The 22,802-nt window shown below is 33.7% G+C and overlaps 1 long non-coding RNA gene across 1 annotated transcript in view; it reads right to left on the bottom strand.

Moving 5' to 3' along the window:
• The window catches only part of LOC115291038, an 87,977-nt gene that overhangs the window by 5,881 nt on the left and 59,294 nt on the right, over positions 1 to 22,802 (bottom strand). The window contains exon 2 of the long non-coding RNA XR_003908376.1: positions 5,492 to 5,553. This is a non-coding gene — a long non-coding RNA (uncharacterized LOC115291038). The remainder of the gene's footprint in view (positions 1 to 5,491; positions 5,554 to 22,802) is intronic.

Raw genomic sequence — 22,802 nt, 5'->3', positions numbered from 1 at the left:
CCCCGAAAGGTTTAGTATGTTCTTTTAAAAAATTTTTAATGTTTGTTTATTTTTGAGAGAAAAAGACAGAGCAGAGAGCAGGAGAGGAGCAGAGAGAGAGAGACGAAGACACAGAATCTGAAGCAGGCTTCAGGCACATAGCCTGAAGTGGGGCTCGAGTCCGTGAACCATGAAATCATGACCTGAACCAAAGTCAGACGCTTAACTGACTGAGCCACCCAGTGCTCCTAGTTTTCTTATCTCTCTTTTTCTTGGCTTCATTCTTTTCCATAACTTTATCTTCTATTTCACTTATTCTTGCCTATGCTTCCTCCATCTTTGCTGTCACAGAAAATAATTTATTTTGCATCTCATTTATAGCATTTCTTAATTCATCATGACTATTTCTTAGGTCCTTGATCTCTGCAGCAATAGATTCTCTGCTCTTTTCTTGCTTATTCCAAGCCCAGCTATTAATCTTATGACTATTATTCTAAATTATTTCTCAGATATATTGTTTATATCTGTTTTGAGCAATTCTCTAGTTGTTATTTTTTCTTGGAATTTCTTTTGAGGAGAACTCTTCTGTTTCATCATTTTGGCTAGTTTTCTGTCCCTTATGTATTTTAATTGCTTGTTATGTGTTCTGCACCTGTAAACACTACTATATTAAAAAAGGGCCATACACTGTCCAGGTCCTGGCCCTTCAGGACGTGTTTTTGGAGTGTGTTACATGCTCTCTGTTGTAGTGACTTTGGTTGGTTTATCTCCCTACTTGTAATGGTAGTTTGGACTATCCACCAGGTGTGCTTTGATTTGTTCATTTAAGTCACCAGGAAAAATTTAAAAAGAAGGTGGGGGAAGAAGCCTTATCACATACAAAGAGAGAAATTACAGGGGCAGGTGAAAAGAAAAAAAGAAAAGAGAAAAAAGGAAAGAAAAGAAGAAAAGGAAAGGAAAGGAGAGGAGAGGAGAGAAGGGAAGGGAAGGGAAGAGAAAGAAGAGAAGAGAAGAGAAGAGAAGAGAAAAGAAGAGAAGAGAAGAGAAGAGAAGAGAAGAGAAGAGAAGAGAAGAGGAAAAGAAAAGAACCAGGTAAAGAATCATAGAAACTATACAGTTTAATACACAGAGAGAGAGAGGAAAACAAAAAAGGAGATAGAGGAGAGATGTGCAAAGAACAGATTAAAAATGTCTGCTTAAACAGACCAACAGCCAGAATAACCAGAATAGAGAAGGGAAGGCATAAGAGGAAGAAAAAGAGAAAAAAGAAAAAAAAATTGACCAAGAATCAAATCAGAAAATGCAAAACTGCTGGGCTGTGATCCACTGGTGCTGTGAAACTGGTGGCTGCACTGGTCTGAAGGAGGGCCTGTTTGGTTTGGTCAATGTCAATTGGTTTGGTCAATGTCAATCCCTGGACTGGGTGTCCCAAATCACTCTGTTCAAGCCATCTTCACAATGCCCTGCAAGTACAAGTTAGCTAGTTTGTTCCACTTCAGTCTTCCCTGACTCCACAGTGCTCAGCTGGGATCCATGTCTTAGAGGATCCCCCTCCATGCACACTGGTTCTAGGGTCGAGCCACTCCACCCAGCCAGGTGACAAAGTGCTTCTGGCTGGTGGGAGTCTGTAAGGTCTTTTGTCTTTGGAGCAGCTCAAGGGAGGGGATTGCTCTCTCCTACTGTGATTCTGAGCTCAGTACTGAGTCCAGGGCTGGCTCCCCTTGTCCCCAGGCATGCAAATAGAGCTTCAGGTCCCAGTCCAGAGGAAGGCCCTGCAACCTGGAATGAGTTCGAAATTGGTTCTTTCTCTATTTTTTTCTGTTCCCTGGTTTGTGATTTTTCACTTAACCAATTACAGTCCTACACTTACACTTCATCTCTTTCCCTTCCTTTTATCTTTCCACATAAGGAGATACCTCCCCACCATGCTACACTGCCTATTTTACCTCCCCAGTTCACAATCACACACCTATGGTCTGCCAAGTTGTTCTTGTGGGACCCTGGATATGTTTCTATCACTCTGTAGCCTGGATTCCTAGAATTCCAAGCCTTCTGGTCTCAGTACTTCTGTGCTTGAGGGACAAGGGAACGTTGGATTCCCTTCTTTCTCTGCCATGTTGACTCCTCCCCCCTATATTTGTAAATGAGATGTTTAGGTTTTGGAAATGAGGCTTGCATTATTATCAGTTTATTTTATTTTCTAGATTTATTGAATTAAATGAAAATTTAAAATTTGTGCATTTAAGGTATGCAACTTAATGATTTGGTATACATATATATTGTGAAATAATCACTGTATTTAAGTTACTTAACATATCTGTCACTTCACATAGTTATACCATTTACTTTTTCTCTTTCTTTGTTTCTTTTTTTTGTGTGTGTGGTGGTGAAAACACTTAAGATCTACCTTCTCAGGGATGCCTGGGTGGCTCAGTCGGTTAAGCATCTGGCTTCAGCTCAGGTCATGATCTCACAGTTTATGGGTTCCAGCCCCACTTTGGGCTCTGTGCTGACAGCTAGCTCAGAGCCTGGAGCCTATTTCAGATTCTGTGTCTCCCTCTCTTTCTGACTCTCCCCTGTTCATGCTGTCTCTCTTCTGTCTCTCAAAAATAAATAAAAAACAGAAAAAAAAATTTTAAAAAGATCTACCTTCTCAGCAAATGTCAGGTATATAATACTGAATTTTTAAGACATCAGATCTTCAAAACTTCCTTATCTTACATAACAAACTTTGTACCCCTTGACCAAGATCTTCCCTCTCTTTTTATGTCTATTTCTGGTAACCACCATTCTATTTTTTGCTTCTATGATCAAGCTCTTTTAGATTCCACATATAAGTGAGATCACGCAGTATTTGTCTTTCCACATCTGGCTTATTTCACTTAGCAGGATGTTCTCCAGATTTATCCATGCTGTGGTAAATGGCAGTATTTCTTTCTTTTTAAGGCTGAATAATATTTCATTCCATATATAAACATTTTCTTTATTCATTTATCAGTGGTGGACATTTAGTATGTTTCTATATAGTGGCTATTGAGAATAATGCTAAAATGAGTGCAGATATCTCTTTGAGATCCTGGTTCCATTTCCTTTGTACACATATCCAGAAGAGGGATTGCTAAATCATAAAGTAGTTTTATTTTTTAATTTTGGGGGGAACTTCCATACTGTGTTCCATGTGGTTGTGCAAAATAACATGATTTTAAAATGAGCAAAAAATGTATTTGGATAGGTATTTCTCAAAAGAAGATATGCAAATGGCCAGCAAACATATGAAAAGATGCTCAACATCACTAATAATCAGGGAAATGCAAATCAAAACCACAGTGAGATAGCACCTCATATATGTTAGGATGGCTATTATCAGAAAGGTAAAAGATACGTGTGATGAGGACGTGGAGAAAGGGATACCCTTGTACACTGTTGACACAGCATTATCACTAATTGAGGAGAAAGTGAAACAAACATAATGCACAAAAATCATGTGGTTCTCCACCACATTAATGGAGGAAGAGATGATTAGATTATCTGAAAGAAAAGTGTAACTAACGATGTTAATAAGGAATCAAATTTACAAAAAGTGATCTCTAAAAAAGCTTCAGGGCTGACTAACCTAATTTAAGATGGCTGATATTAAATCAATATGGTTGTCAAAATTCATTTTTAAAATATTGCATCATTGTCACCTAGGCACCATATGGTATATCAAATGACAAGGTAAAAGAGTCTATCAGTATAAAGGTAAAACCTGCCATCATTAAATCAAATCCATTACAGAAGAAATGAGAAATAAAAATATGATTTTAGTGTAGCAAAACAGATGTTCTTTCATGAGTTCATGAAATTAAGAAGCGTATAAACCCACAGTGTAATTAAATCTATCATCATGCTGTATAGAATCGAAGATTAGGTTTGATTTAAGGAGATTTTCCCCAAAATTTGACTCACAGTATGTTTTTCTCCTTTTTTTCTGTCATGTTAGATCTGCTGATAGTTTAATAGAGATCAGAGTACAAATCCGGTTTATAAACAATCTACAAGAAAATCCAGCATGTGTATTTTGAAAGAAAAATCTAAAGTGGACTACTACTATTTTGTCTCTTGAAACACTGCAAATACATATTTTTTTTAAAGATCCCACAAAACTCAACACGAATTCTAATGTAGTGGAGTTAACACTTTCAACCAATTGGGGAAAGAATTAGCATTAAAAACTTATACTTAGGGCCACCTGGGTGGCTCAGTCAGTTAAGCGTCCGACTTCAGCTCAGGTCATGATCTCATGGTTCGTGGGTTGGAGCCCTGTGTTGAGCTCTGTGCTGCCAGCTCAGAGCCTAGACCTTGTCTTTGGATTCTGTGTCTCCCTCTCTCTCTGACCCTCCCCTGTTCATGCTCGCTTGCTCTCTCTCTCTCTCTCTCTCTCTCTCAAAAATAAAATAAAACATTAAAAATTTTTTAAAAACTATACTTAGTTGATATCAGTATGTATAAATTTTCATAATGAACTGAACTTTATACAAATTGGTCATATACAAATCTTTATTTTCAATGGGGATTCTAAGAAATAAAGCCAAGAAATTAAGATATTTTAATAGTGTAAAAATATTTATCTGAAAATACTTACCCAAATATTTAGGTTTAAACAAAGTTTAGCCTTATTCTTGGATGTTGTAGAAGTGTTAATTGTAACACACCAAGATTTTTATAGTGTGTGCATTGGCCTCAATGTGTGTATGTGTAAAGGTGTAAGAAATAACATTCATAAAGCAGTTATAACATTTATTTTTAATTTATATGCAGATATGAATATTTTACCACAGGAAGAATAATTTTCAAAATAAAATCCATGGAAACTTTACTTCTTTCCCACTTTTATATAGTTTAATACTGGGGATTAGATTCTCACAGTCAAACGTTCAAATAAAGTATTTCTCTTGGACTATACTTTAGAAATTAGTGAATTAAACAGAATTACATGTATACATAAAATGGCTTGTTCAATCCTACAAATCATACTTTGTTGGATGCAAGAGACCATAAAATTGAATAGTGGATTCCTTAACTTCATTCACTGAGAGAAAACCTATATGAGAAGATTTAACATTCCTTTGTGGATTACAAAACATTTACTAAGGAGTAGGCTAAAAAAAGAATGCACATGTATTACTTTTTTTTTTTGCAACTTCTGCAATTCTCAAAAGTTGCAAGAAAGTTTGTTTTTTCACTTTAGTGAACTCCGTTTTAATAAACCATTAATTTGAAATAAATTTCAAAATGAATGAAATAATATGTATTTTTGTGTAAAATGCTGTAGTTAAAGCATCTATGAACATATACATTTCTTTAAAATAGTACAAAAAGATAATGTAAATATGTTAACCAAAATAATGTTTTAAAGAGGTAAGAATTGTCATTTTAAAAAGAAAACATGAATCCAATTTCAGTCTATTTACCAGAAAAAAAAAACAGGGTGTCATCATTCTGTGTTAATCTTCATACTCCAACCCCTTACCTTAGCTTCAGCAGTGCTCATCCAACCTCTAGTTTCAGATGCAAGCAGCTCCTTAGATAATTCTGATGAAGATGGGAAAATTATTAGGATCCAAGCATTATCAGGTTTCTGAGTCTTCAATTTGTTTTGCAGCCCAAAATACAACATATGGATAGAGAAAGTTAAGAGTTTCTCTTTCATATGCAATCTGTCAACCAATGTTGTGGGCTCTAACTTCAAATAGGTATAGAATTTGAACAGCCTATTGCTTTCATCTTTTCTAAGTCACCATCATCTCTTCCTAGCAAGTCTCTCTTGCTTCTGCCTGTACCCCACTAGAGTCTCATCTCCACAGAGTAACCAAAGTCATTCTTGCATGTATAATGCATATTATTCACCATGTGATCCGGCCTAAGAGTCCTGCCTTTTTGTTAAAATAGAGCTATGGTACAATAAGGGAATAGGCCAAAACATGTTTCATATACACATGTGTAACTCTTTTTTTGGATTTTCTTTTTCTTTTTCTAATGTTTACTTTGAGAGAGAAAGAGAGAGAGAAGAGCTTGAGCATGGGAGGGGCAGAGAGAGAGAGAGAGACAGACAGAGGGAGAGGATCCAAAGCATGCTCTACACTGACAGCGGAAGCCTGATGCAAGGCTCAAACTGATGAACTGAGAGATCATGACCTGAGCCAAAGTCAGACGTCCCACTAACTGAGCCACCCAGGCACCTCTCTTTGGATTCTCTATTAGGGTCTTGACATTGGCTTGTCACTTAAATATTTGCATTTTTTTATTCTTTCTTTTTCTGGGGGGGGGTGTGCCTGGGTGGCTCAGTCAGTTAAGCGTCTAGCTTCGGCTCAGGTCATGATCTCAGGGTTTGTGGGTTTGAGCCCCACGTCGGGCTCTGTGCTGACAGCTAGCTCAGAGCCTGGAGCCTGCTTCAGATTCCATGTCTCCCTCTCTCTCTGACCCTCCCCTGCTCGCGCTGTCTCTTTCTGTCTCTCAAAAATAAATTTAAAAAATTTTTTTAATTCTTTTTTTTTTATCTCTTTTTATTTTCATGAGAGCTCTTCTTTCTTTCTATCCTTATGTGGCTGGTGAAATATGCTGGGATTGGGGAGTAACACACATGCCATGATAAATCCTCTTAGAGGTTTGGATGGGTCATACTGCTCAAGACTGGAACCAGATAAAAGAATCCTATTTCTCAAAATAGGAGAATAATAGTTTTTCATATCTCTAGGGAAGACTTGAAGGCTCTATTAATGTAGCTTTTGGTTACCTCAACTGAATCTTCTTTTATTCTCTCTGCCTTGCTTACTCCTTTCCACCATTTTGGCTTCTTTGATATTCTTTTAACATATCAAGTATGTCAATGCTTCAAGCCATTTGTTCTTGCTATTTCCTCTCCCAAGAATGTTCTTCAAGTTTCCACATATTCATGCCTCTATTAAAAAATCAAATCATCTAAGAAGCCTTCTAAGAATATTCTATCTCACTGTCACCTCCTGTCACTCTCCATTCTCTTACACAGTTTGGGTTTTCTTCCTAGCATCTGTCAACTGTAGTTAGAAAAGTGTCTATAAATAATTAACCACTAAGCAGTATTTTGGGGGTACATTAATGATTAAGGCCTATATTATATATAAAATAATCTTGGAATTCTTACCCACCACTTTTTCTGTATTTTGTCCCTCTACATTGTGGGCCTTGGATCTGACTTTGTAAAAGAGAAAAGAATGGTTTTGATTTTGCAGAGTTTAGACTCTGACAATATGTAGTCCTTGGACTCCTGCAATGGAATGACGGAGTTTCTTGGGAAATTGTAAGGTTTTGTGACTCACAAACTCCAAAACTCTGGAGAATCATCTGACCATCTGTGCTGATCATGTGAAACTTTCATTATATAGAAGTACACAAGTAAATTTGTACTCACACTGAAGATCCAGAACCACTAGGATGATGACTTTGTTTCTGTTTCTGTCATTTATATTAAATTCTTTTAGATAATTCCCTTTTCCTGAAAAATCTCTGATAAGAGTATGGTATTATAAATAAGCAAAATTTCTGTACCTCAAGATCTTCACAGCACAATGTAAAACACATTACTGTTGTGGATCTTAGAATGTTAAAAGTAGAATTCTCTGGAACAGTTAGTATCATTACTATTTATTCTATTTCTTTTGTTATTGGATTTATCCTGATGATAGGAAGATGTTAGATTTGGAAAGAGATTGGGGAAATATTTTGTTATTTCCATTTTTATAATCACTGTGATAGTTTCTCTGTGTGTTATTTTTGAATTTGCCTAAATCTCATTTTATTGTGGTCACAGTGTCATCAATAAAGTATCTCAAGATTATTCAATGCAAAGAGTTGTTATCCTCATTTAAATTCCTTCAAGACTTCACTGGTAAAGGAAATGTACTTTGGTCACCTCAATTTTATGTGTATAATAATTATTATCATAATTATTAATATTTGTTTTTCACAGTTACTCTATTAAAGTATACTTTGCATGTATTTGACACTTAGACAGTTGTTTTTAAATCAAGTTAATAGGTTTTGATGCATTTATGAAGTATGATGGTCTTGTGAATGACTTTGCATAAGAGAAGACAAAATACATACTTAGATATATATGAATATACATGCATATAACATTCTTATAAATATGTCTGGGTGATATAACACATTTATAGAGACATATATAATATGTATACATATATCCACCCATCAACTTGACATTATTGTTCAACATATAAGGAGACAGTTCTAGGCCTGGTTATAGTGCAAAAAAACACAAAAAGAGATAGAATGAGGGAATGGGTATAAATGCAGAGGTTCATACTCCACTGTTCCCATACAAATATCTGAATTATTTCATTTACTGATAAGGTCACTTTTAATGAACCTTAAAATGTTAAGAAAACCAGCAAACTAATATTTTAGATATATAATATGGAATAAAATATAATAGAAAATTTATTTAACACATATTTTTAATAATGAATCTATAGATATATACTTAGCCAGTGGTAATAAAATTCTGCTAATCAAGAATTAAGGTGAAATATATTTAAAGCTCACAGTAGGATGTGTGGCATATATTAAGAGCTCAATGGCTATTATTATTAAGCTTCTAAATAACCTTTTTACAAAACTTCTCTTTGGAAGCTTTATCTCTGCATCTCTTTCCTTCAACCATTTTTCTTTAATTTAGTGGGTCAGTTTTCAGATGAATAATGAAATTGTTGAAAAATATTCTGTATACATCATATATTTGACCTATCTTTTTGATATATGAAACACTTTAGTCTGATAATGAATAATAAATACAATTATGATATGTGGATATATATCGTAACAGGCAAACTTTGAACTTTCTCATTGACATTAATGTTTAAAAATATTACTCAAATATAACTAAGATGATCATTATGTATGTTTCTGTTTTATTAATCTAAATATACTATCTTTATCTTGAGGTTTCTAAAATCTTGAGTAATTGTTACTTTCTTCAGCATAAAATAGAAATATATTTTGTGCTGAAATATGTATATTTTGTGTGAAAAATATATGACATTTCATTAATATAATGGAAAACCAAGAATAGCACACAAAAAAATAGGGCTCTGCTATTCCCTGGAAGGTTGGTCTTGATTATAAGGGCACTGATAAGTCTTCCTAAATAATTTTTATTGTTACTTTCAGAAAACTATTTCAGATCTTAAAGAATTTTGAAATCATAGAAATATTTGTATGTCACATTCCTTTTTAAGTATGTAGAAATAGTATCAAATATTAAGTAAAATATATATTATTTAGTCATGTGAATAGCTGCATAATTAGGGAAATGAGTTGTTAAATTGTTAAAATTGGCCCCACTAATAATTGGCAATTTCATGAGGAAAAATGAAATGATTCTCAAATTTGTGAACTTCTGCCTGAAATGTAAATCTTGCCATGTTATTAATAGTTTATTCGTAGGAATTATCACTTAAAGATGGTTTTGTATGTTACTTGAATGACTTTGTAAATTTCAAAAATAGTAGCATAGCAAAACAAATTTACCATCTAAGAAGTAAAAGTAAGCATGCACAATTTAAGTTGAATAGTTTTCAAAATTGGAACTCAATATAAATACATAAGATTATTCTGTAAAAATAATAAGTGTTTTACTAAAGACCTATGACAATGACTCATTCTTAAAGTAAATGTTTTGCTTTATTTTAGATTTAAAAAAACAACCTCATTGATTACATGAAGCTCTTGCAGATCTTTAAATTGAATGGATTATGGACTTTAGTGTCAATTGTTATAGCCAACATATTTGCCAACAAATCCATATAAAGAAAACGGAAAATATCACCAACTACATATGCCTCAGACTCCATAGTTTAAAGATATCTGAACTAGCCTTCCCAGAGAAGAAATACTGCTATAGACCTGATCAACGGACACGACCAGGTAACAGGACAAAAATATCATGAAGAATCACATTAAACAGTAGCTCGTGTGTGTCAGTTATGATATAGGTGTATTATGGCAAGATTAAACATGAATGACACTTACAATGAAAGCAAGATAGTGAGGTAGCTCTTTAGCCAAATAGTATGTCTAAAACACATGGTTAGTCATATGAATGCTACTTTTTTGATTTGAGCATCTTTATGCATAAAGTAAGCATAAAGAAAGTTTGAATCTGACAAATATACACAGAAAAGAAACAGAAAAAATTTATGAAGAAATAAAAAAGATATTTTAGTAAAAGGTACAGTCCATATACTTCATTGCTAATATCACTACAACTCCCATGAGAGTATATAGGTCTTTAAAAATGACAAAAAAAAAATCTATTGTTCAAAATAAACGTATACATTATACTTAGAAAAAACACACTTTTTCTGCTTTTCCTTATTAAAGGCATAAAACGTAAATGTTTGACAAATGTTAAAAATAAGTGAAACCCAGAAAATATTTGTTTGTATAATTTTAACGGTTTGATTTAGTACTACATGAGGACTTTATGTGTTAGTTTCTCTGTTACTTGTCAGGTTGCATCAATCTGGAATTAATTTGTAAGCCATAGGTTATTAGTCACAACTGCTGACTCTTATAAATCATGAATCTATATGAGGATTTTGTCTTAAGTGCTATTTTTTTGACTTCCGGTGACTGCGGTAGGTAATATTTATTTGTAATACTATGAATGTATGAATATAGAAACGTACTTACCAAGTATATGGAATTTTTAATTATTGAAAAATATGTCAGACCTCTATGTACCATAAAATGAGCCCCTTTTTATTTTATAATTAATGTAAATGGTACTTACTGTACCAGTTCCTAAAATGTTCTCTTTGAAATCTTTTTGATAAATATTCCATTAATAAATTTCTCTGTAATTTCTTGCTTACAAATTCAGAAAAACTAGTACTCACAGTTCTCATTAGAAGGTACACTCACATTTCTCTTTGGGAAACCAAAGCTTACCCATTTATTCATTGGAACACTATTAGTAATAGCTAAATATATGGCAAGAAAGCATGGTTGAATAACCTAGAGCAAATGTGGCAAAATGGTAATAATTTTTAAATCTATAGAGTATGGTACATTTACAGGATATGGTGAATATCATTCTTTAAAACTTTCTCATTTTGACATTTCATGTAATATATTTGGAAAATACATTAGGAAAAAATCATTCAGCTCTAAAATGCTTCATCACTCACATTATTATAAATTTCCAACCTACTTTAAGAAAATTCATTACTATAGTTATTGAGAAGAAGATGGTGGTTTAACACCAGAAAGATCAGACAGTAAACTTGGATGTAATTAAATGGCCTTGCCTTTCAACCTAAAATGCCTATAGCAAAAAGTTGGCAAATAAATTTTTATTGTAAACTATTATGAATGTTTAAACAAAATAAATAAATAACATTGAAACTTTAAGAAATTACGAATGAAATGTTCATATCATGTAGTATGATTCAGGTTGTTTCCTTTATGCATAAAATAGCTTTGGTATATTTTAAATGTCTTTTTTTATTTTTTTATTTAAAATTTTAAAAGTTTATTTATTTATTTTTGAGAGAGAGTGAGAGAGTGAGCAGGGGAGAGACAGAAAGAGAAGGAAAGATAATCCTAAGGAGGCTCCACACTGTCAGTGCAGAGCCCAATGCAGGGCTTGAACTCCCGAACAGCGGGATAATGACCTGAGCTGAAATCAAGGATCAGACGCTTAACCGAATGAGCCACCAAGGCGCTCTTAAATATGCCTTAATATATTTTGATGTTAAGCATTAAATATAGACATTTACTTAACTATTTTCCTTCAGTGAAAAAGTGTTTCTTTTTTTATAAAGTAAAAGTGATATCTATACTGAAATATTTTTAATATTGATTTCAAAGTTGATAATGTATAAGTGACAAACATTTCCTGTTGCTCCTGGTATCTGAATATTATTTCTTGCATGCATTATTATTATACAATGGAAAAGTGCTGACTCTAACTTGCTTCTCTTTTACATTGAGAAACTCAAAAAGACCAGAATAGGCTTTGCCAACTTTTTCTGCAACACTGTACTTTGTGATTCAAAGACACATGGGTGTGTGATTGAAAAATGTTCATAAACTTTTATTTTACAGGGTTTTCCTCTTTGTGTATTTCTTTGAGAGACATACCGTCACTGGAGTTTTGATTGCCTATTTAATGGTGTGTCACTGCTTGTGAAAGGTTTCAATGACTGAAATCCAGAATCCAGAGTTGAACTTTGACCTTTGTGTTAAATGAAAGATCTGTAGTTCTGACTATGTATGAAGATGGTAGAGTCAGCTTAGCTTGAAAATGATTTCACTATGAATTAAATTTTATCATTTATTTGAGCAATTATTAAGTTTTCACAGTACAAAAATATTGATATCTACCTAAAAATTGGAGGACAAATTTGGAGATACCTATTTTCAAAATTCTTTTAAAAGATATGTGAGAAGGGAAAGCAAGGAAGACTCCTTTGGCAAACTGCACTCTTGCTCATAATTATTTGTTTTCTTTTCTGTAAGAGGAATATACTCTCCTTTTCCTGCCATACATTTTTCTATACTTCTCCAGACCATTAGAAGACTTGGACTGTGACGTTTTGATGGATGTGACTTTTGCCAGGTCTGAGAAGAAGCTTCATAATGACTGCGTGGGCCAGCTCAATCTCTTAGGCCTCTGCCACCTGTCATTGCAATTGAGTATGTCCAAGGCTGTACTTTTTCAGTCTGTGTCTTAGAATGAGAGAAAACAGTCTGGAGCAGAGCCACAGTCAACCCATAACCTATGTGTGAGCAAGAAGTAAATGTTTACTGTTGTGAACCTATTGAGATTTTAGGAGAAACACACACCACAACATAACTTAGTAAAAACTGGTAGAGTAAAGCTAATGCTCACAGGCACCGTTGCCATTTCCACCAGATATTTCTGCTCCCATTTTGCACTGCTGTATCTCTTGGGAAATACCATGCCTTCCAGTGGTTAACACTCCATCTTCTAAGCACAAAGACTCATTATTCCCCCATATTTCATTAGGTCATAGCATTATTTCAACAATATTTTCCCATATCTTAATAACCATAGACAATGCACTACTTCCAATTCCACTGGGCACAGTCATCTGATTGGCAGCATCATTATTTTCAATGAATTTTCATCAATTCACTCAGAATCTCCTCAAATTACTTCCAATAAAAGAGCTTCTATTCCATAAGCTAAATGCTCTGTGAACATTGCCATATGCCGAAGCTGTGTCAGTTGCTCTACAGAATTGGAGATACATGTCTTTTCTATGGTGTATACTTTCAGCCATTCAGTTGTATCTATTTTTATTGACGCTTTCCTTGTTACTTCTACTTTCCTTCCAGGGGAATTATAACTCATATCCGAAAGGCAAAAATCATTCTGTGCTCAGAATTGACGCCAAACCATTGGGAGTGAAAAGCCATGTAAGTGACTGCATTTTGTCATCTTTTATAGCATATGATTAATAATTATTTTCTAAATGTTAATTAAAATTGTAATTCACATATTTGATGTTTTGCTTTTATCATATAAACTTACAGAAATACGTTTTGAATATATGATTAGAAAAGAAAATTACTTTGCTGTATATTATTATAAACACCACCAATAAAAGTTTCTAAATGTGTTTTTTTTGGTTTAAAATATTTTGGGTAGGCAGATACAAAAACAGATTTTTATAAGTAAATGATAGCAGATAAAAATTATCCAGTACCTATTATCATTTATTTATGATGTTGTAAAATCTTATTTAATAACCTCTTTCTATAATTGTCAGTCCCTACTGTTTCATTGTCAGTGAGTATAACAATAGTTTGTTTATAAGAGATTTTGTAAGTAATACCAATTCTTTTTTGCATACTATGTGTCTATAGTTAAATTTAATGTTTTGTTTGCTTGTTTCTTTGTTTTAATAAATACTTTAAAGACTTGTGGTAAGTTTTGGAATGTGTTCTACTTTTCTATTATTTTAATCTTTTTATTAATTGTGTTGCAAGTTTGATTTTTTTATACTTTTATACATTTTATTTAAAAATTATTTATGAAAGCATAAATACACAGCATGAGGGTGAAAAATATTGACCATTTTATTATTTTTTTTAATGTTTATTTATTTTTGAGAGAGAGAGACACACAGCGTGTACAGAGGAGGTTCAGAGAGAACGGGAGACACAGAACAGAAGTAGGCTCCAGGCTCTGAGCTGTCAGCACAGAACCCGATGCGAGGCTCAAACCCATGAACTGTGAGATCATGACCTGAGCTGAAGTCGGACGCTTAACCGACTGAGGCACCCAGGCACCACTGACCATTTTATTTCTTAACACAAATCTGATATTTTCTGGTGAGGTGAAATAGAAGAAAATAACCATCAAGGAATTCCCTGCACAAAATCTGGTCTTATTTTAATAAATGTCTTTGGTTTTCTCATTACTATTAGAGATGAAAGAATTGGCATCGTCACATTCCCCACGACTTCATGCATTTTGCAGCAACTGTAGCATAACTCTGTGGGAAGAGCACAGGCTTTATTGACAGAATTTAAATTTTGACCCTACCAATTACTTACTATGGGACCTTGGGTGAGTTACTTAATTTTTGTAAGCCTTAGAGTCCTCATTAGTAAAGTAGTGGTGATCGGATGTACCTCAACATACTGTGAGATTTAAATGGCCAGTGGTATATTAAAGAGATTAGCACTGCGAGCACTAGTAAATGTTAGCTGTTCTAATAAAATCATTATCTTTATTACTGCTATTGGTGAAGTGACAGGTGGTCCAAAAACACATTTGGGGTTACAAATGGCACCTTTCCCCAAATCACCTCTTCCAAGATTCAGGATTAGTTGAGGAAAGCAGCAGAAAAAATATTCGGCTGCATTAATATTAAACCTGCCGTATCCTCCTCTCTTCCTTCTGTCTGGTGATTTCAGCGGTCGTGTCAAGGCTGAAATGAATTGCTCTCAAAAGAGACCCTTAAAGAGTGGGAGAGAATCGTGCCCTGCCTTAAGAACAGTAGCGATACAACTATTGTTCCTGATACATTACAGAGTTTAAAATTTGTGTTTAATTATGCATAGCTATAATATTTGAGTATTAAGTTCTGCAGTTATAACATAAATTTTTCATTATACAGATGAATGACATATGTTTAATTTAGAGATACTGAAATGCCATTTAATTTGCATAAAGTAAGGAGTTTTAGAAATACTAATTTAGCATATTCACCTATTAAAATAGCCATAGTCATATATATCCCTACACTTCGCCTGAGACAACTTCTTGAAAATTCTTCTTTCTTCTTTTTTATAATGCTTACAATTTTGTAAACTAATTGGGACCTGATCAGCACTCTGATTTGTGTAACTCAAATAATAAGAGATAATATTTGTTGAGTGCTTATCCTATGCTGATGTACTGTTTTATTCAATCATTTAAAAAACTTGTGACACTCTTAGTATTCTCATTTTGTAGTTAGGAAAACTAAGATACAAAGTTTACTACTATAATTAGTTCTATAATAAAAATGTTAAAATAACAACTTACTGAGAAATGTCTGAAGATAATAACACTCAGATGTATTTTCAGCTCCTAAAATGTGAAGTATTGCTTTAGTTAGTGTCTTCTTGTTCTGATGTCTCTTTAAGCAACTCATATGCATTTTTTGAATGATATAAAGGGTTGGTTAGAGAAGGTGCTAACATGCCAGATACCTAGTTACAGACTTCCTCTTTCACGTAAGGGTCTTAAAACCACTCCAAATAAAGCAGCAGTATTACCTATTTAAAAACAAAACCAAAAAACCATATTCCCTACTTCTCTCATATATTGTCTCATGTTTTTTTATTTCCTTATAGATGTTATCTAAAATAATAGCAGTTTGAAGTGAATTCACATTTTTAGGTATAAAGAAAGTATCTCTTGTTTCTTCACATTTGCATTGTTCCTGTTTCTCCTTCTACTTTTTTTCTAAATTCCACATTGAACCAATTGTTACAACGGTGGTTGACTATATGCTTAATAACCAAATCCAATGGTGATTGTCACGTTATAATCCATTAACAAATTAGATTATCAAAAGCCTTTAGTGAATATTTATAAAGTTGGATATGAGTAGATACATTGAATCTGTTTATTATAGTTAATGGGGAAGAAGATAGGAGAAGGTAAGGGAAAGATTATAAGTATCTGGAAACTGGATTTGCATGGAGATATATGTATGTATCTGTATACGTATATGGAAGACAAAGCTATCTCAAGAGCTAATGGACTTAGAAGTGCACCTCATCCATATCAACAACATCTTAAGCAGATTGTGGTACAAAGATTGATCTGGCAAATCGTCACCTCAATAAGACCAGGCTAACTCTGTCAAAACTGATGAAATTAGATACTCAACCCCAGATCAAATATATCCTGAGCTTGCCAGACATTCATTTTGGTCAATAAGAAAATGGAGACTAAGCATGGATATCTGGGAAGCTTTCAAAATTTGATAAGAAAGGTGCTTTAAGACAACTCCACTGAGGCCTTCATTGGAAAGGTGATGACATCGTTAATGCATCGCATAACTCTTTGTCTCTGAAACACCATTAGGTCTAATTCTCCATGTGTGCACTTACCATGCAATGGCAAATAAGTATAAATAAGGAGATGTTTGAATGTAAGTCTTCACATCATCAAATGTGGCTATAGCTGATAGGTGTGAGAAAGCAAGAGAATAAAGCTTTATTGTTGGTTTAGATTTTAAATATCTGACAAATCTCAAAATTCTGTGTCATCCACTCCAACTAATTTTACAAACTCTTCCCATATGGTATTTATTGTATGTTTGGGTTCTTAATGTAAAAAGTAACACATGCATTTTTTTGAAAATTATCTAGAAACAAAAAAATATTATCTTTAATACCAACAGACAGATTTAGCAAGTGGTAATGAGTGTAGGCTTTTCCCTCCCTTGAATAAATACAGAGTTTGGGGACTGGTGAAGACATGTACTGGGAAGTCATTTTCTGCTTGAACTGGGACATCAAACCTCTTCCTCATGTACTGTCAGTCCTAAGAAACGCAGACTAGGAACAGAGGGAAGAATAATATCTAGGAATATAGGGTAAATGAAGAAAGATAACATCCCTTCTCTAGTTCCTTTAATTATTTATCCTCATATTTAAGATTATGAGATTAAAAGGCATACCAACTATTTTTCATGAAAACATATGATGAGCTACTCAGTGAGTGAATGTGTTCCTTAAGGAGGAGGAATACTTTAATGTAGACTCTGAAATTCTAGGTAACTTGGAACAGTTCAAGAGAAAGATATTACTCCCTTTGTTGGTGAGAAATCTCTTAAGCTGTGGGGACAATGGAAGTTGGAAAGATTCTAGAGAAACCCTTTTGGCAGAGATATTGATTGGTATTTTAACTATTGGCATGGTCTTGATCCAATTGTTATGTATTATTTTCTGGTGTCAACAAGTGAAAGAAAAGAGAATAAGAAAAGATACTGTTTGTGATTTCTTCTGTACTCCCAGAAGGGAATGTCTTGTGAAGATTGAAACCCCAGCTTGATCAAGGACATGATGCTGAGGATATTAGAATACATTTTAGATATGCATAGTTAGTGTGAATGCAGTTTATAATCCTAAAATGCTTAAGGTAGACCACACCAGTGATATAGCTAGATAATGATAATGATAGATACATAGATGATAAAGAGATAGATCAATATTTATTTATTTATTTATTTATTTATTTATTTATTTATTTAAGAGAGTGTGTGTGCATAAGTGGGGGAGAAGGAGTGAGAGAGACTCTTAAGCAGGCTCCACACTCAGCAAGAGCCCCACAGGGGTCTTGAACTCACCACCGTGGGATCATGACCCAAGCCAAAATTAAGAGTCAGACACTCAACTGACTGAGCCACCCAATGTCCCTCATTTATTTTTGTACTACCCTTTACTTTTCACTAAATTATAAACAGAACACTCTACTGCTACATAACATTAATTGTGAGTGTTGTTTTCCTTGTAAGTCACAGAAAACACATTATTTATAAGATGCAAAAATTAAAAGTAGATAACATTTTTATTCTTATTATTTTTATTTTGAAATGGTGATTGGACAATTTCACAGTGAATGAAAATGTCACCATTACAGTTAATATCTCAACCTCAAATGTGATCTAATACAGACCAATTTCTTATGTGTGGAGTTACGATTTACTAGATTATTATCATTTGGTGTACATTTGTGATAGAACTAATGTGTTACATGAGTTACCTACTATTTCTTATACATAAACTTATGTCTCAAAAATCTATCTTTTTTTACAGAAGGGATGAAAATAATATACATATCTTTGTAGTAGGCAGAATAATGGACCCCCAAATGCACCTGTACCTTAATCCCCCCAAATGTGAATATGTTAAATGACATGGCAAAGGGAAATTAAGTTTGGAGATGGAAAGATGGAATTAAATTGCTAATCAATTGATCATGAGTGGGAGAGTACTCTGCTTTATCCAGGCAGGCCCAGTGTTAACACAAAGATTCCTATAAGTAGAAGAAGGATACAGAAGAGAGAGAATCATAGAAAAAAATAGCAAAGGAAAGACTTATCCCAACATTGTTGTTCCCAAAATGGAGGAATGGGATCATGACTCAAGGAATGTGGGTGGTCTCTGGAAACTGGCAAAAACAAGAATACAAAACTTCCCCTAAAAACTCTAGAAGAAATTTAGCCATCCTGACACTTTGATTTGATCACAGTGAGACCAATTTTAGGCTTCTGACCTCAGAACTGTAAGATGATCAATTTGTGTTATTTTAAGTCACTAAGTTTTTGGTAAATTGTTACAGCAACCATAGAAAATTAATATAATTAGGAAGTATTGATTTCAAAGAAAATTAGTCAGTGTAGTTAAATGCATGATTTATGAATTAAAATATTTGATTAAAGGTTTAAAAACTGTAAAAATGAGTACTGTTACTTTAACTACAACTTTAGAATTACTGACTCCCTCTCATTACAAATCGTTCTATAACACAGATTTTCATGTAACCTAAAATAGCATAGTTGACTATCACAATAATACCAATGACAAATGCAGTGGGTTGCATGGCTTTCTTTACCAGTCTTGAAATACACATGGTATTGTGCACCTGGATCTATTTATTTATGGAATTAACACCTTCTTTATTGCCCTGATTGTTGAGAAATATTAACTGGAGCATCTTCTACCTCTCTGTTGCTTCTTTATAAGAGAATAAGAGAGATAACTATGAATATTAAGGCCCTGTAAGTTAAGATCTGAAATTACTTAAATTCAGCCTCCTAAGTGTAAGTTTAATTACCATATAGCTAAGATTTGACATAATTTTCCCTTCATTCCACCACTGAGGACTATAGACAGATTGAAGATGATGTGGAAGAAAGACAATGTTATGACTGATGTTGACTATCCTTTCAAGGTTGGCAATGAACTTAATTTTGGTCTGTGACTGCCTTTAGAACTTATTGTTATGTTAAACTCAAAGGTCTCTCAATCTCATTTTCTAGGAAGACATACTCTTTCTCACCTCTGAGTTTCTATAACATTTTAGGTGCACCAGGGTGATTTATGGATTTATTTTCCCATGACTAGACTCTAAGTCCTTAAGGAAGAGCCTGTTTCTTACCAATGGGTGACTACTCTGGTAACTTTCTACCCATAAAAAGTGGAAAATATATTTGATTGAAATAGTACATAAATAGAATATCTACAGATAAAATCAAATTCAGATTGAATCATAAATAATGTCTATTAATGTCTATTAAAACAGACCCCTAGTCTGTTCTTTGATAATATGTTTCCATGTTTATAAGAACACTCAGATGGAGTGAAAATTTAAAAAAAAACTTTCATTTTGTATATTTTCCACAATTAACCACTGATTTACAGAGTGACTTTATTCTTAACTCCTCTTATTTGGAAACAATACAAAGCAAGCAAACAAAAAAATCTGACCACTGTTAGCATGACAATGTTTTATAAAGAAGATAATAAAATGGAGCAGTAGACAGATTTCACATCCTCTATATGCTCCATACCGTCTATATTTCTAGCCCCTAAATGTTTGCTACTGCCATAAATAATCTTTGCCCACTCTGTTGACTTATATTGGAGCTCACTGAGGAGTATTTCCAGCAGGCCACCATATGCTGCTCTCCTGTATATCACACACTGGAGCACACAAGCAGTATATTCCATTCTGTTAAGGAATATATGAAGATTTATTAGGGTAGAATTTACTATATCATTTGGTTCAAATCAAATTCATGAGATTTGCCAACTTTGCTAATTATTTTGGGAAATATGAGAAAAAAAATCCTCATTTTTTATTCTGAAGAGGTCAACTTATTCCAGCTTGAGATATTTCTCAAGCCTTTTCTTAGCAACAGAGACTTGATGTTCTATTAGCATAATTGCATGCATCCTTCAAGCCTCAAGGAGGACTTCGATACACTGAAGTTTTAACTATGTCTGACTCCCATTTGAAAAAAAAAAAGAAGCAATTTCTCAGAAAAAAATCCTACAGGATCAACAAAGTCATGTGTCATCCTGAGGATTAAGGACATTGAAAATGTCCTTATGTTCTATGATAATAAATTTCTTCATTCCTTTAAAATGTGAACCTCAGAGGAAGCAATTTTGAAATAAGAAATTAAGACTTAGAAACAAGAGGTCATACATAGTTAACCTCTATTATCACCAACAACTCAGAAATCATATTAGTCTTGAGGACAATCAGATAAAATTTAGCAAATTATATGAATATTGGCTAAGAAAGAATATCCATTGCCAATATAAATAGAAACTGAACTGTATTTTAACACACATTTTCTTTTCTTCGTTAATGCCTGTTGTTTTAGATTTTTATGGGAGAAGAATCAGATTTTTAAAATAGCAAAATAATCACCATGTTAACAAATGTGGAAATATTACTGCCATACAGTCCACATATTGAGTTCCAGTTTTAATTCTATCTGCTGCCTTAATGGAAAACAATTTATTGAGTTTTGCTACCTTCTTTTTAAAAAACTGGGAATATGGAAAAGATGAATTTCACAACTTCCTTACCATTTGCATTCCTTGATTTTAAATTATATGTGTTCATGTATATTATCTCCTAATAAAACTGATAACTAAAAATTCAGTATCATATATTTTTCCAAAATCATGATAAAGATGGAATTAACTTAAAAACTATGTCAGGGTGCCTGCGTTGCTCAGTTGGTTAAACATCCATTTCCCAATTTTGACTCATGTTATTATCTCGCAGTTTGTGAAATCAGGCCCCACATAGGGCTCTGCACTGACACTGCAAGCCTGCTTGAAGTTCTCTCTTTCTCTCTCTGCCCCTCCTTGTCTCATGCTCTCTCTCTCTCTTTCAAAAATAAATAAATATTTTTAAAAAATTAAAAAATATGTCAGCTTTTAGTAGATACAGTAGTCCTCCCTTACCACAGGGAACACAATTTAAAGACTCTGAGTAGATCCCCAAAACCAAAGAGAGTGTGAAACCCTATATATACTGTTTACTGTTTCTTTCTGTACATACATATCTATCATAAAAGTTAATTTGCAAATTAGGTATAGGAAGAGACTAACAATAACTAATGATAAAATGGAACAATATAACAATCTAGTGTAATAAAATATGTAAATGTGGTCTGTTTCTCTCTCAAAATATCTCATTGTCTTGTACTCAGTCTTCTTGTGATGATGCTAAATGATAAAATGTCTACATAAGGAGATGAAGTAAGGTGAAAGATACTGTGACGTAGCATTAGGTTACTATTGACCTTCATGAGGTTAAGTGAGAAGGAGATACATCTGCTTCTGGGCGGGATTGACAGCAGGTAACTGAAAGCCATGGAAAGCAAAACTGCACATATGGGCAGGCTATTTCCTGTACCTAAATAAGCATACTAGGGTCACCTGGGTGTCTCAGTTGGTTCGACGTCTGACTTTGGCCCGGGTCATGATCTCAGGGTTCATGGTTTTGAGTCCTGCATTGGGCTCTGTGCTGACAGCTCGGAGCCTGCTCTGGATTCTGTGCTCTATCTCTCTCTGACCTTCCCCGACTCCTGTCTGTCTGTCTGTCTCTCTCTTTCTCAAAACAATGAAACATTTTTAAAAAATTTTAAAAATAAGCATCCTAATGAGGAAAACCATTTTTGATGCACAACTGAAGAATAGAAGAAGGTGTTGTTAAATATTTGAGGTAGTGTAAACAATACATCTGTTAAATCAATGCATAATCAAAGGATAAAATAAAAAGAAAGAGACAATGCAAACATGTTCAAATAGACTAAATTTAAAAGAACTTTAAGTTTGTGGAAGAGAAAAATGCTTAAGATGAGAAAAGCAAGACAGAGATGGAAAGTAGAAAAACATATATTTAAAAAGGCAGGCTCTGTGAAAGTACATATAATAACCTTGACAAAGACTGCCTTCTCAACTTATGCCTCTTTTGTTCTCTCTTTCATTGAAAATTTCCTTCTGAAAAGGTAGCTTCAAAAGCAGTGGTAAAGAGAAACAGACACACAGAAAGTTCTGGCAATTAAGAGGGAAATTAGAGGTTTTAAATTAATCAAGAAACATTGTTCCAGCCAGGGTACATACACAGTGACCATGTGTTCTGGTCCAAATTGCCATGTAACCAACAACCAGTAACTACTTATAGAAGATAAGTAGAAAGAGATCCTCTCTATCAGGGGGTT

This window comes from Suricata suricatta, chromosome 5 (assembly GCF_006229205.1).
Source record: "Suricata suricatta isolate VVHF042 chromosome 5, meerkat_22Aug2017_6uvM2_HiC, whole genome shotgun sequence".
NCBI classification, from domain to species: Eukaryota; Metazoa; Chordata; class Mammalia; order Carnivora; family Herpestidae; genus Suricata; species Suricata suricatta.
Note: the sequence above shows the minus strand (reverse complement) of the source record. Positions and strands in the feature narration are given on the sequence as shown.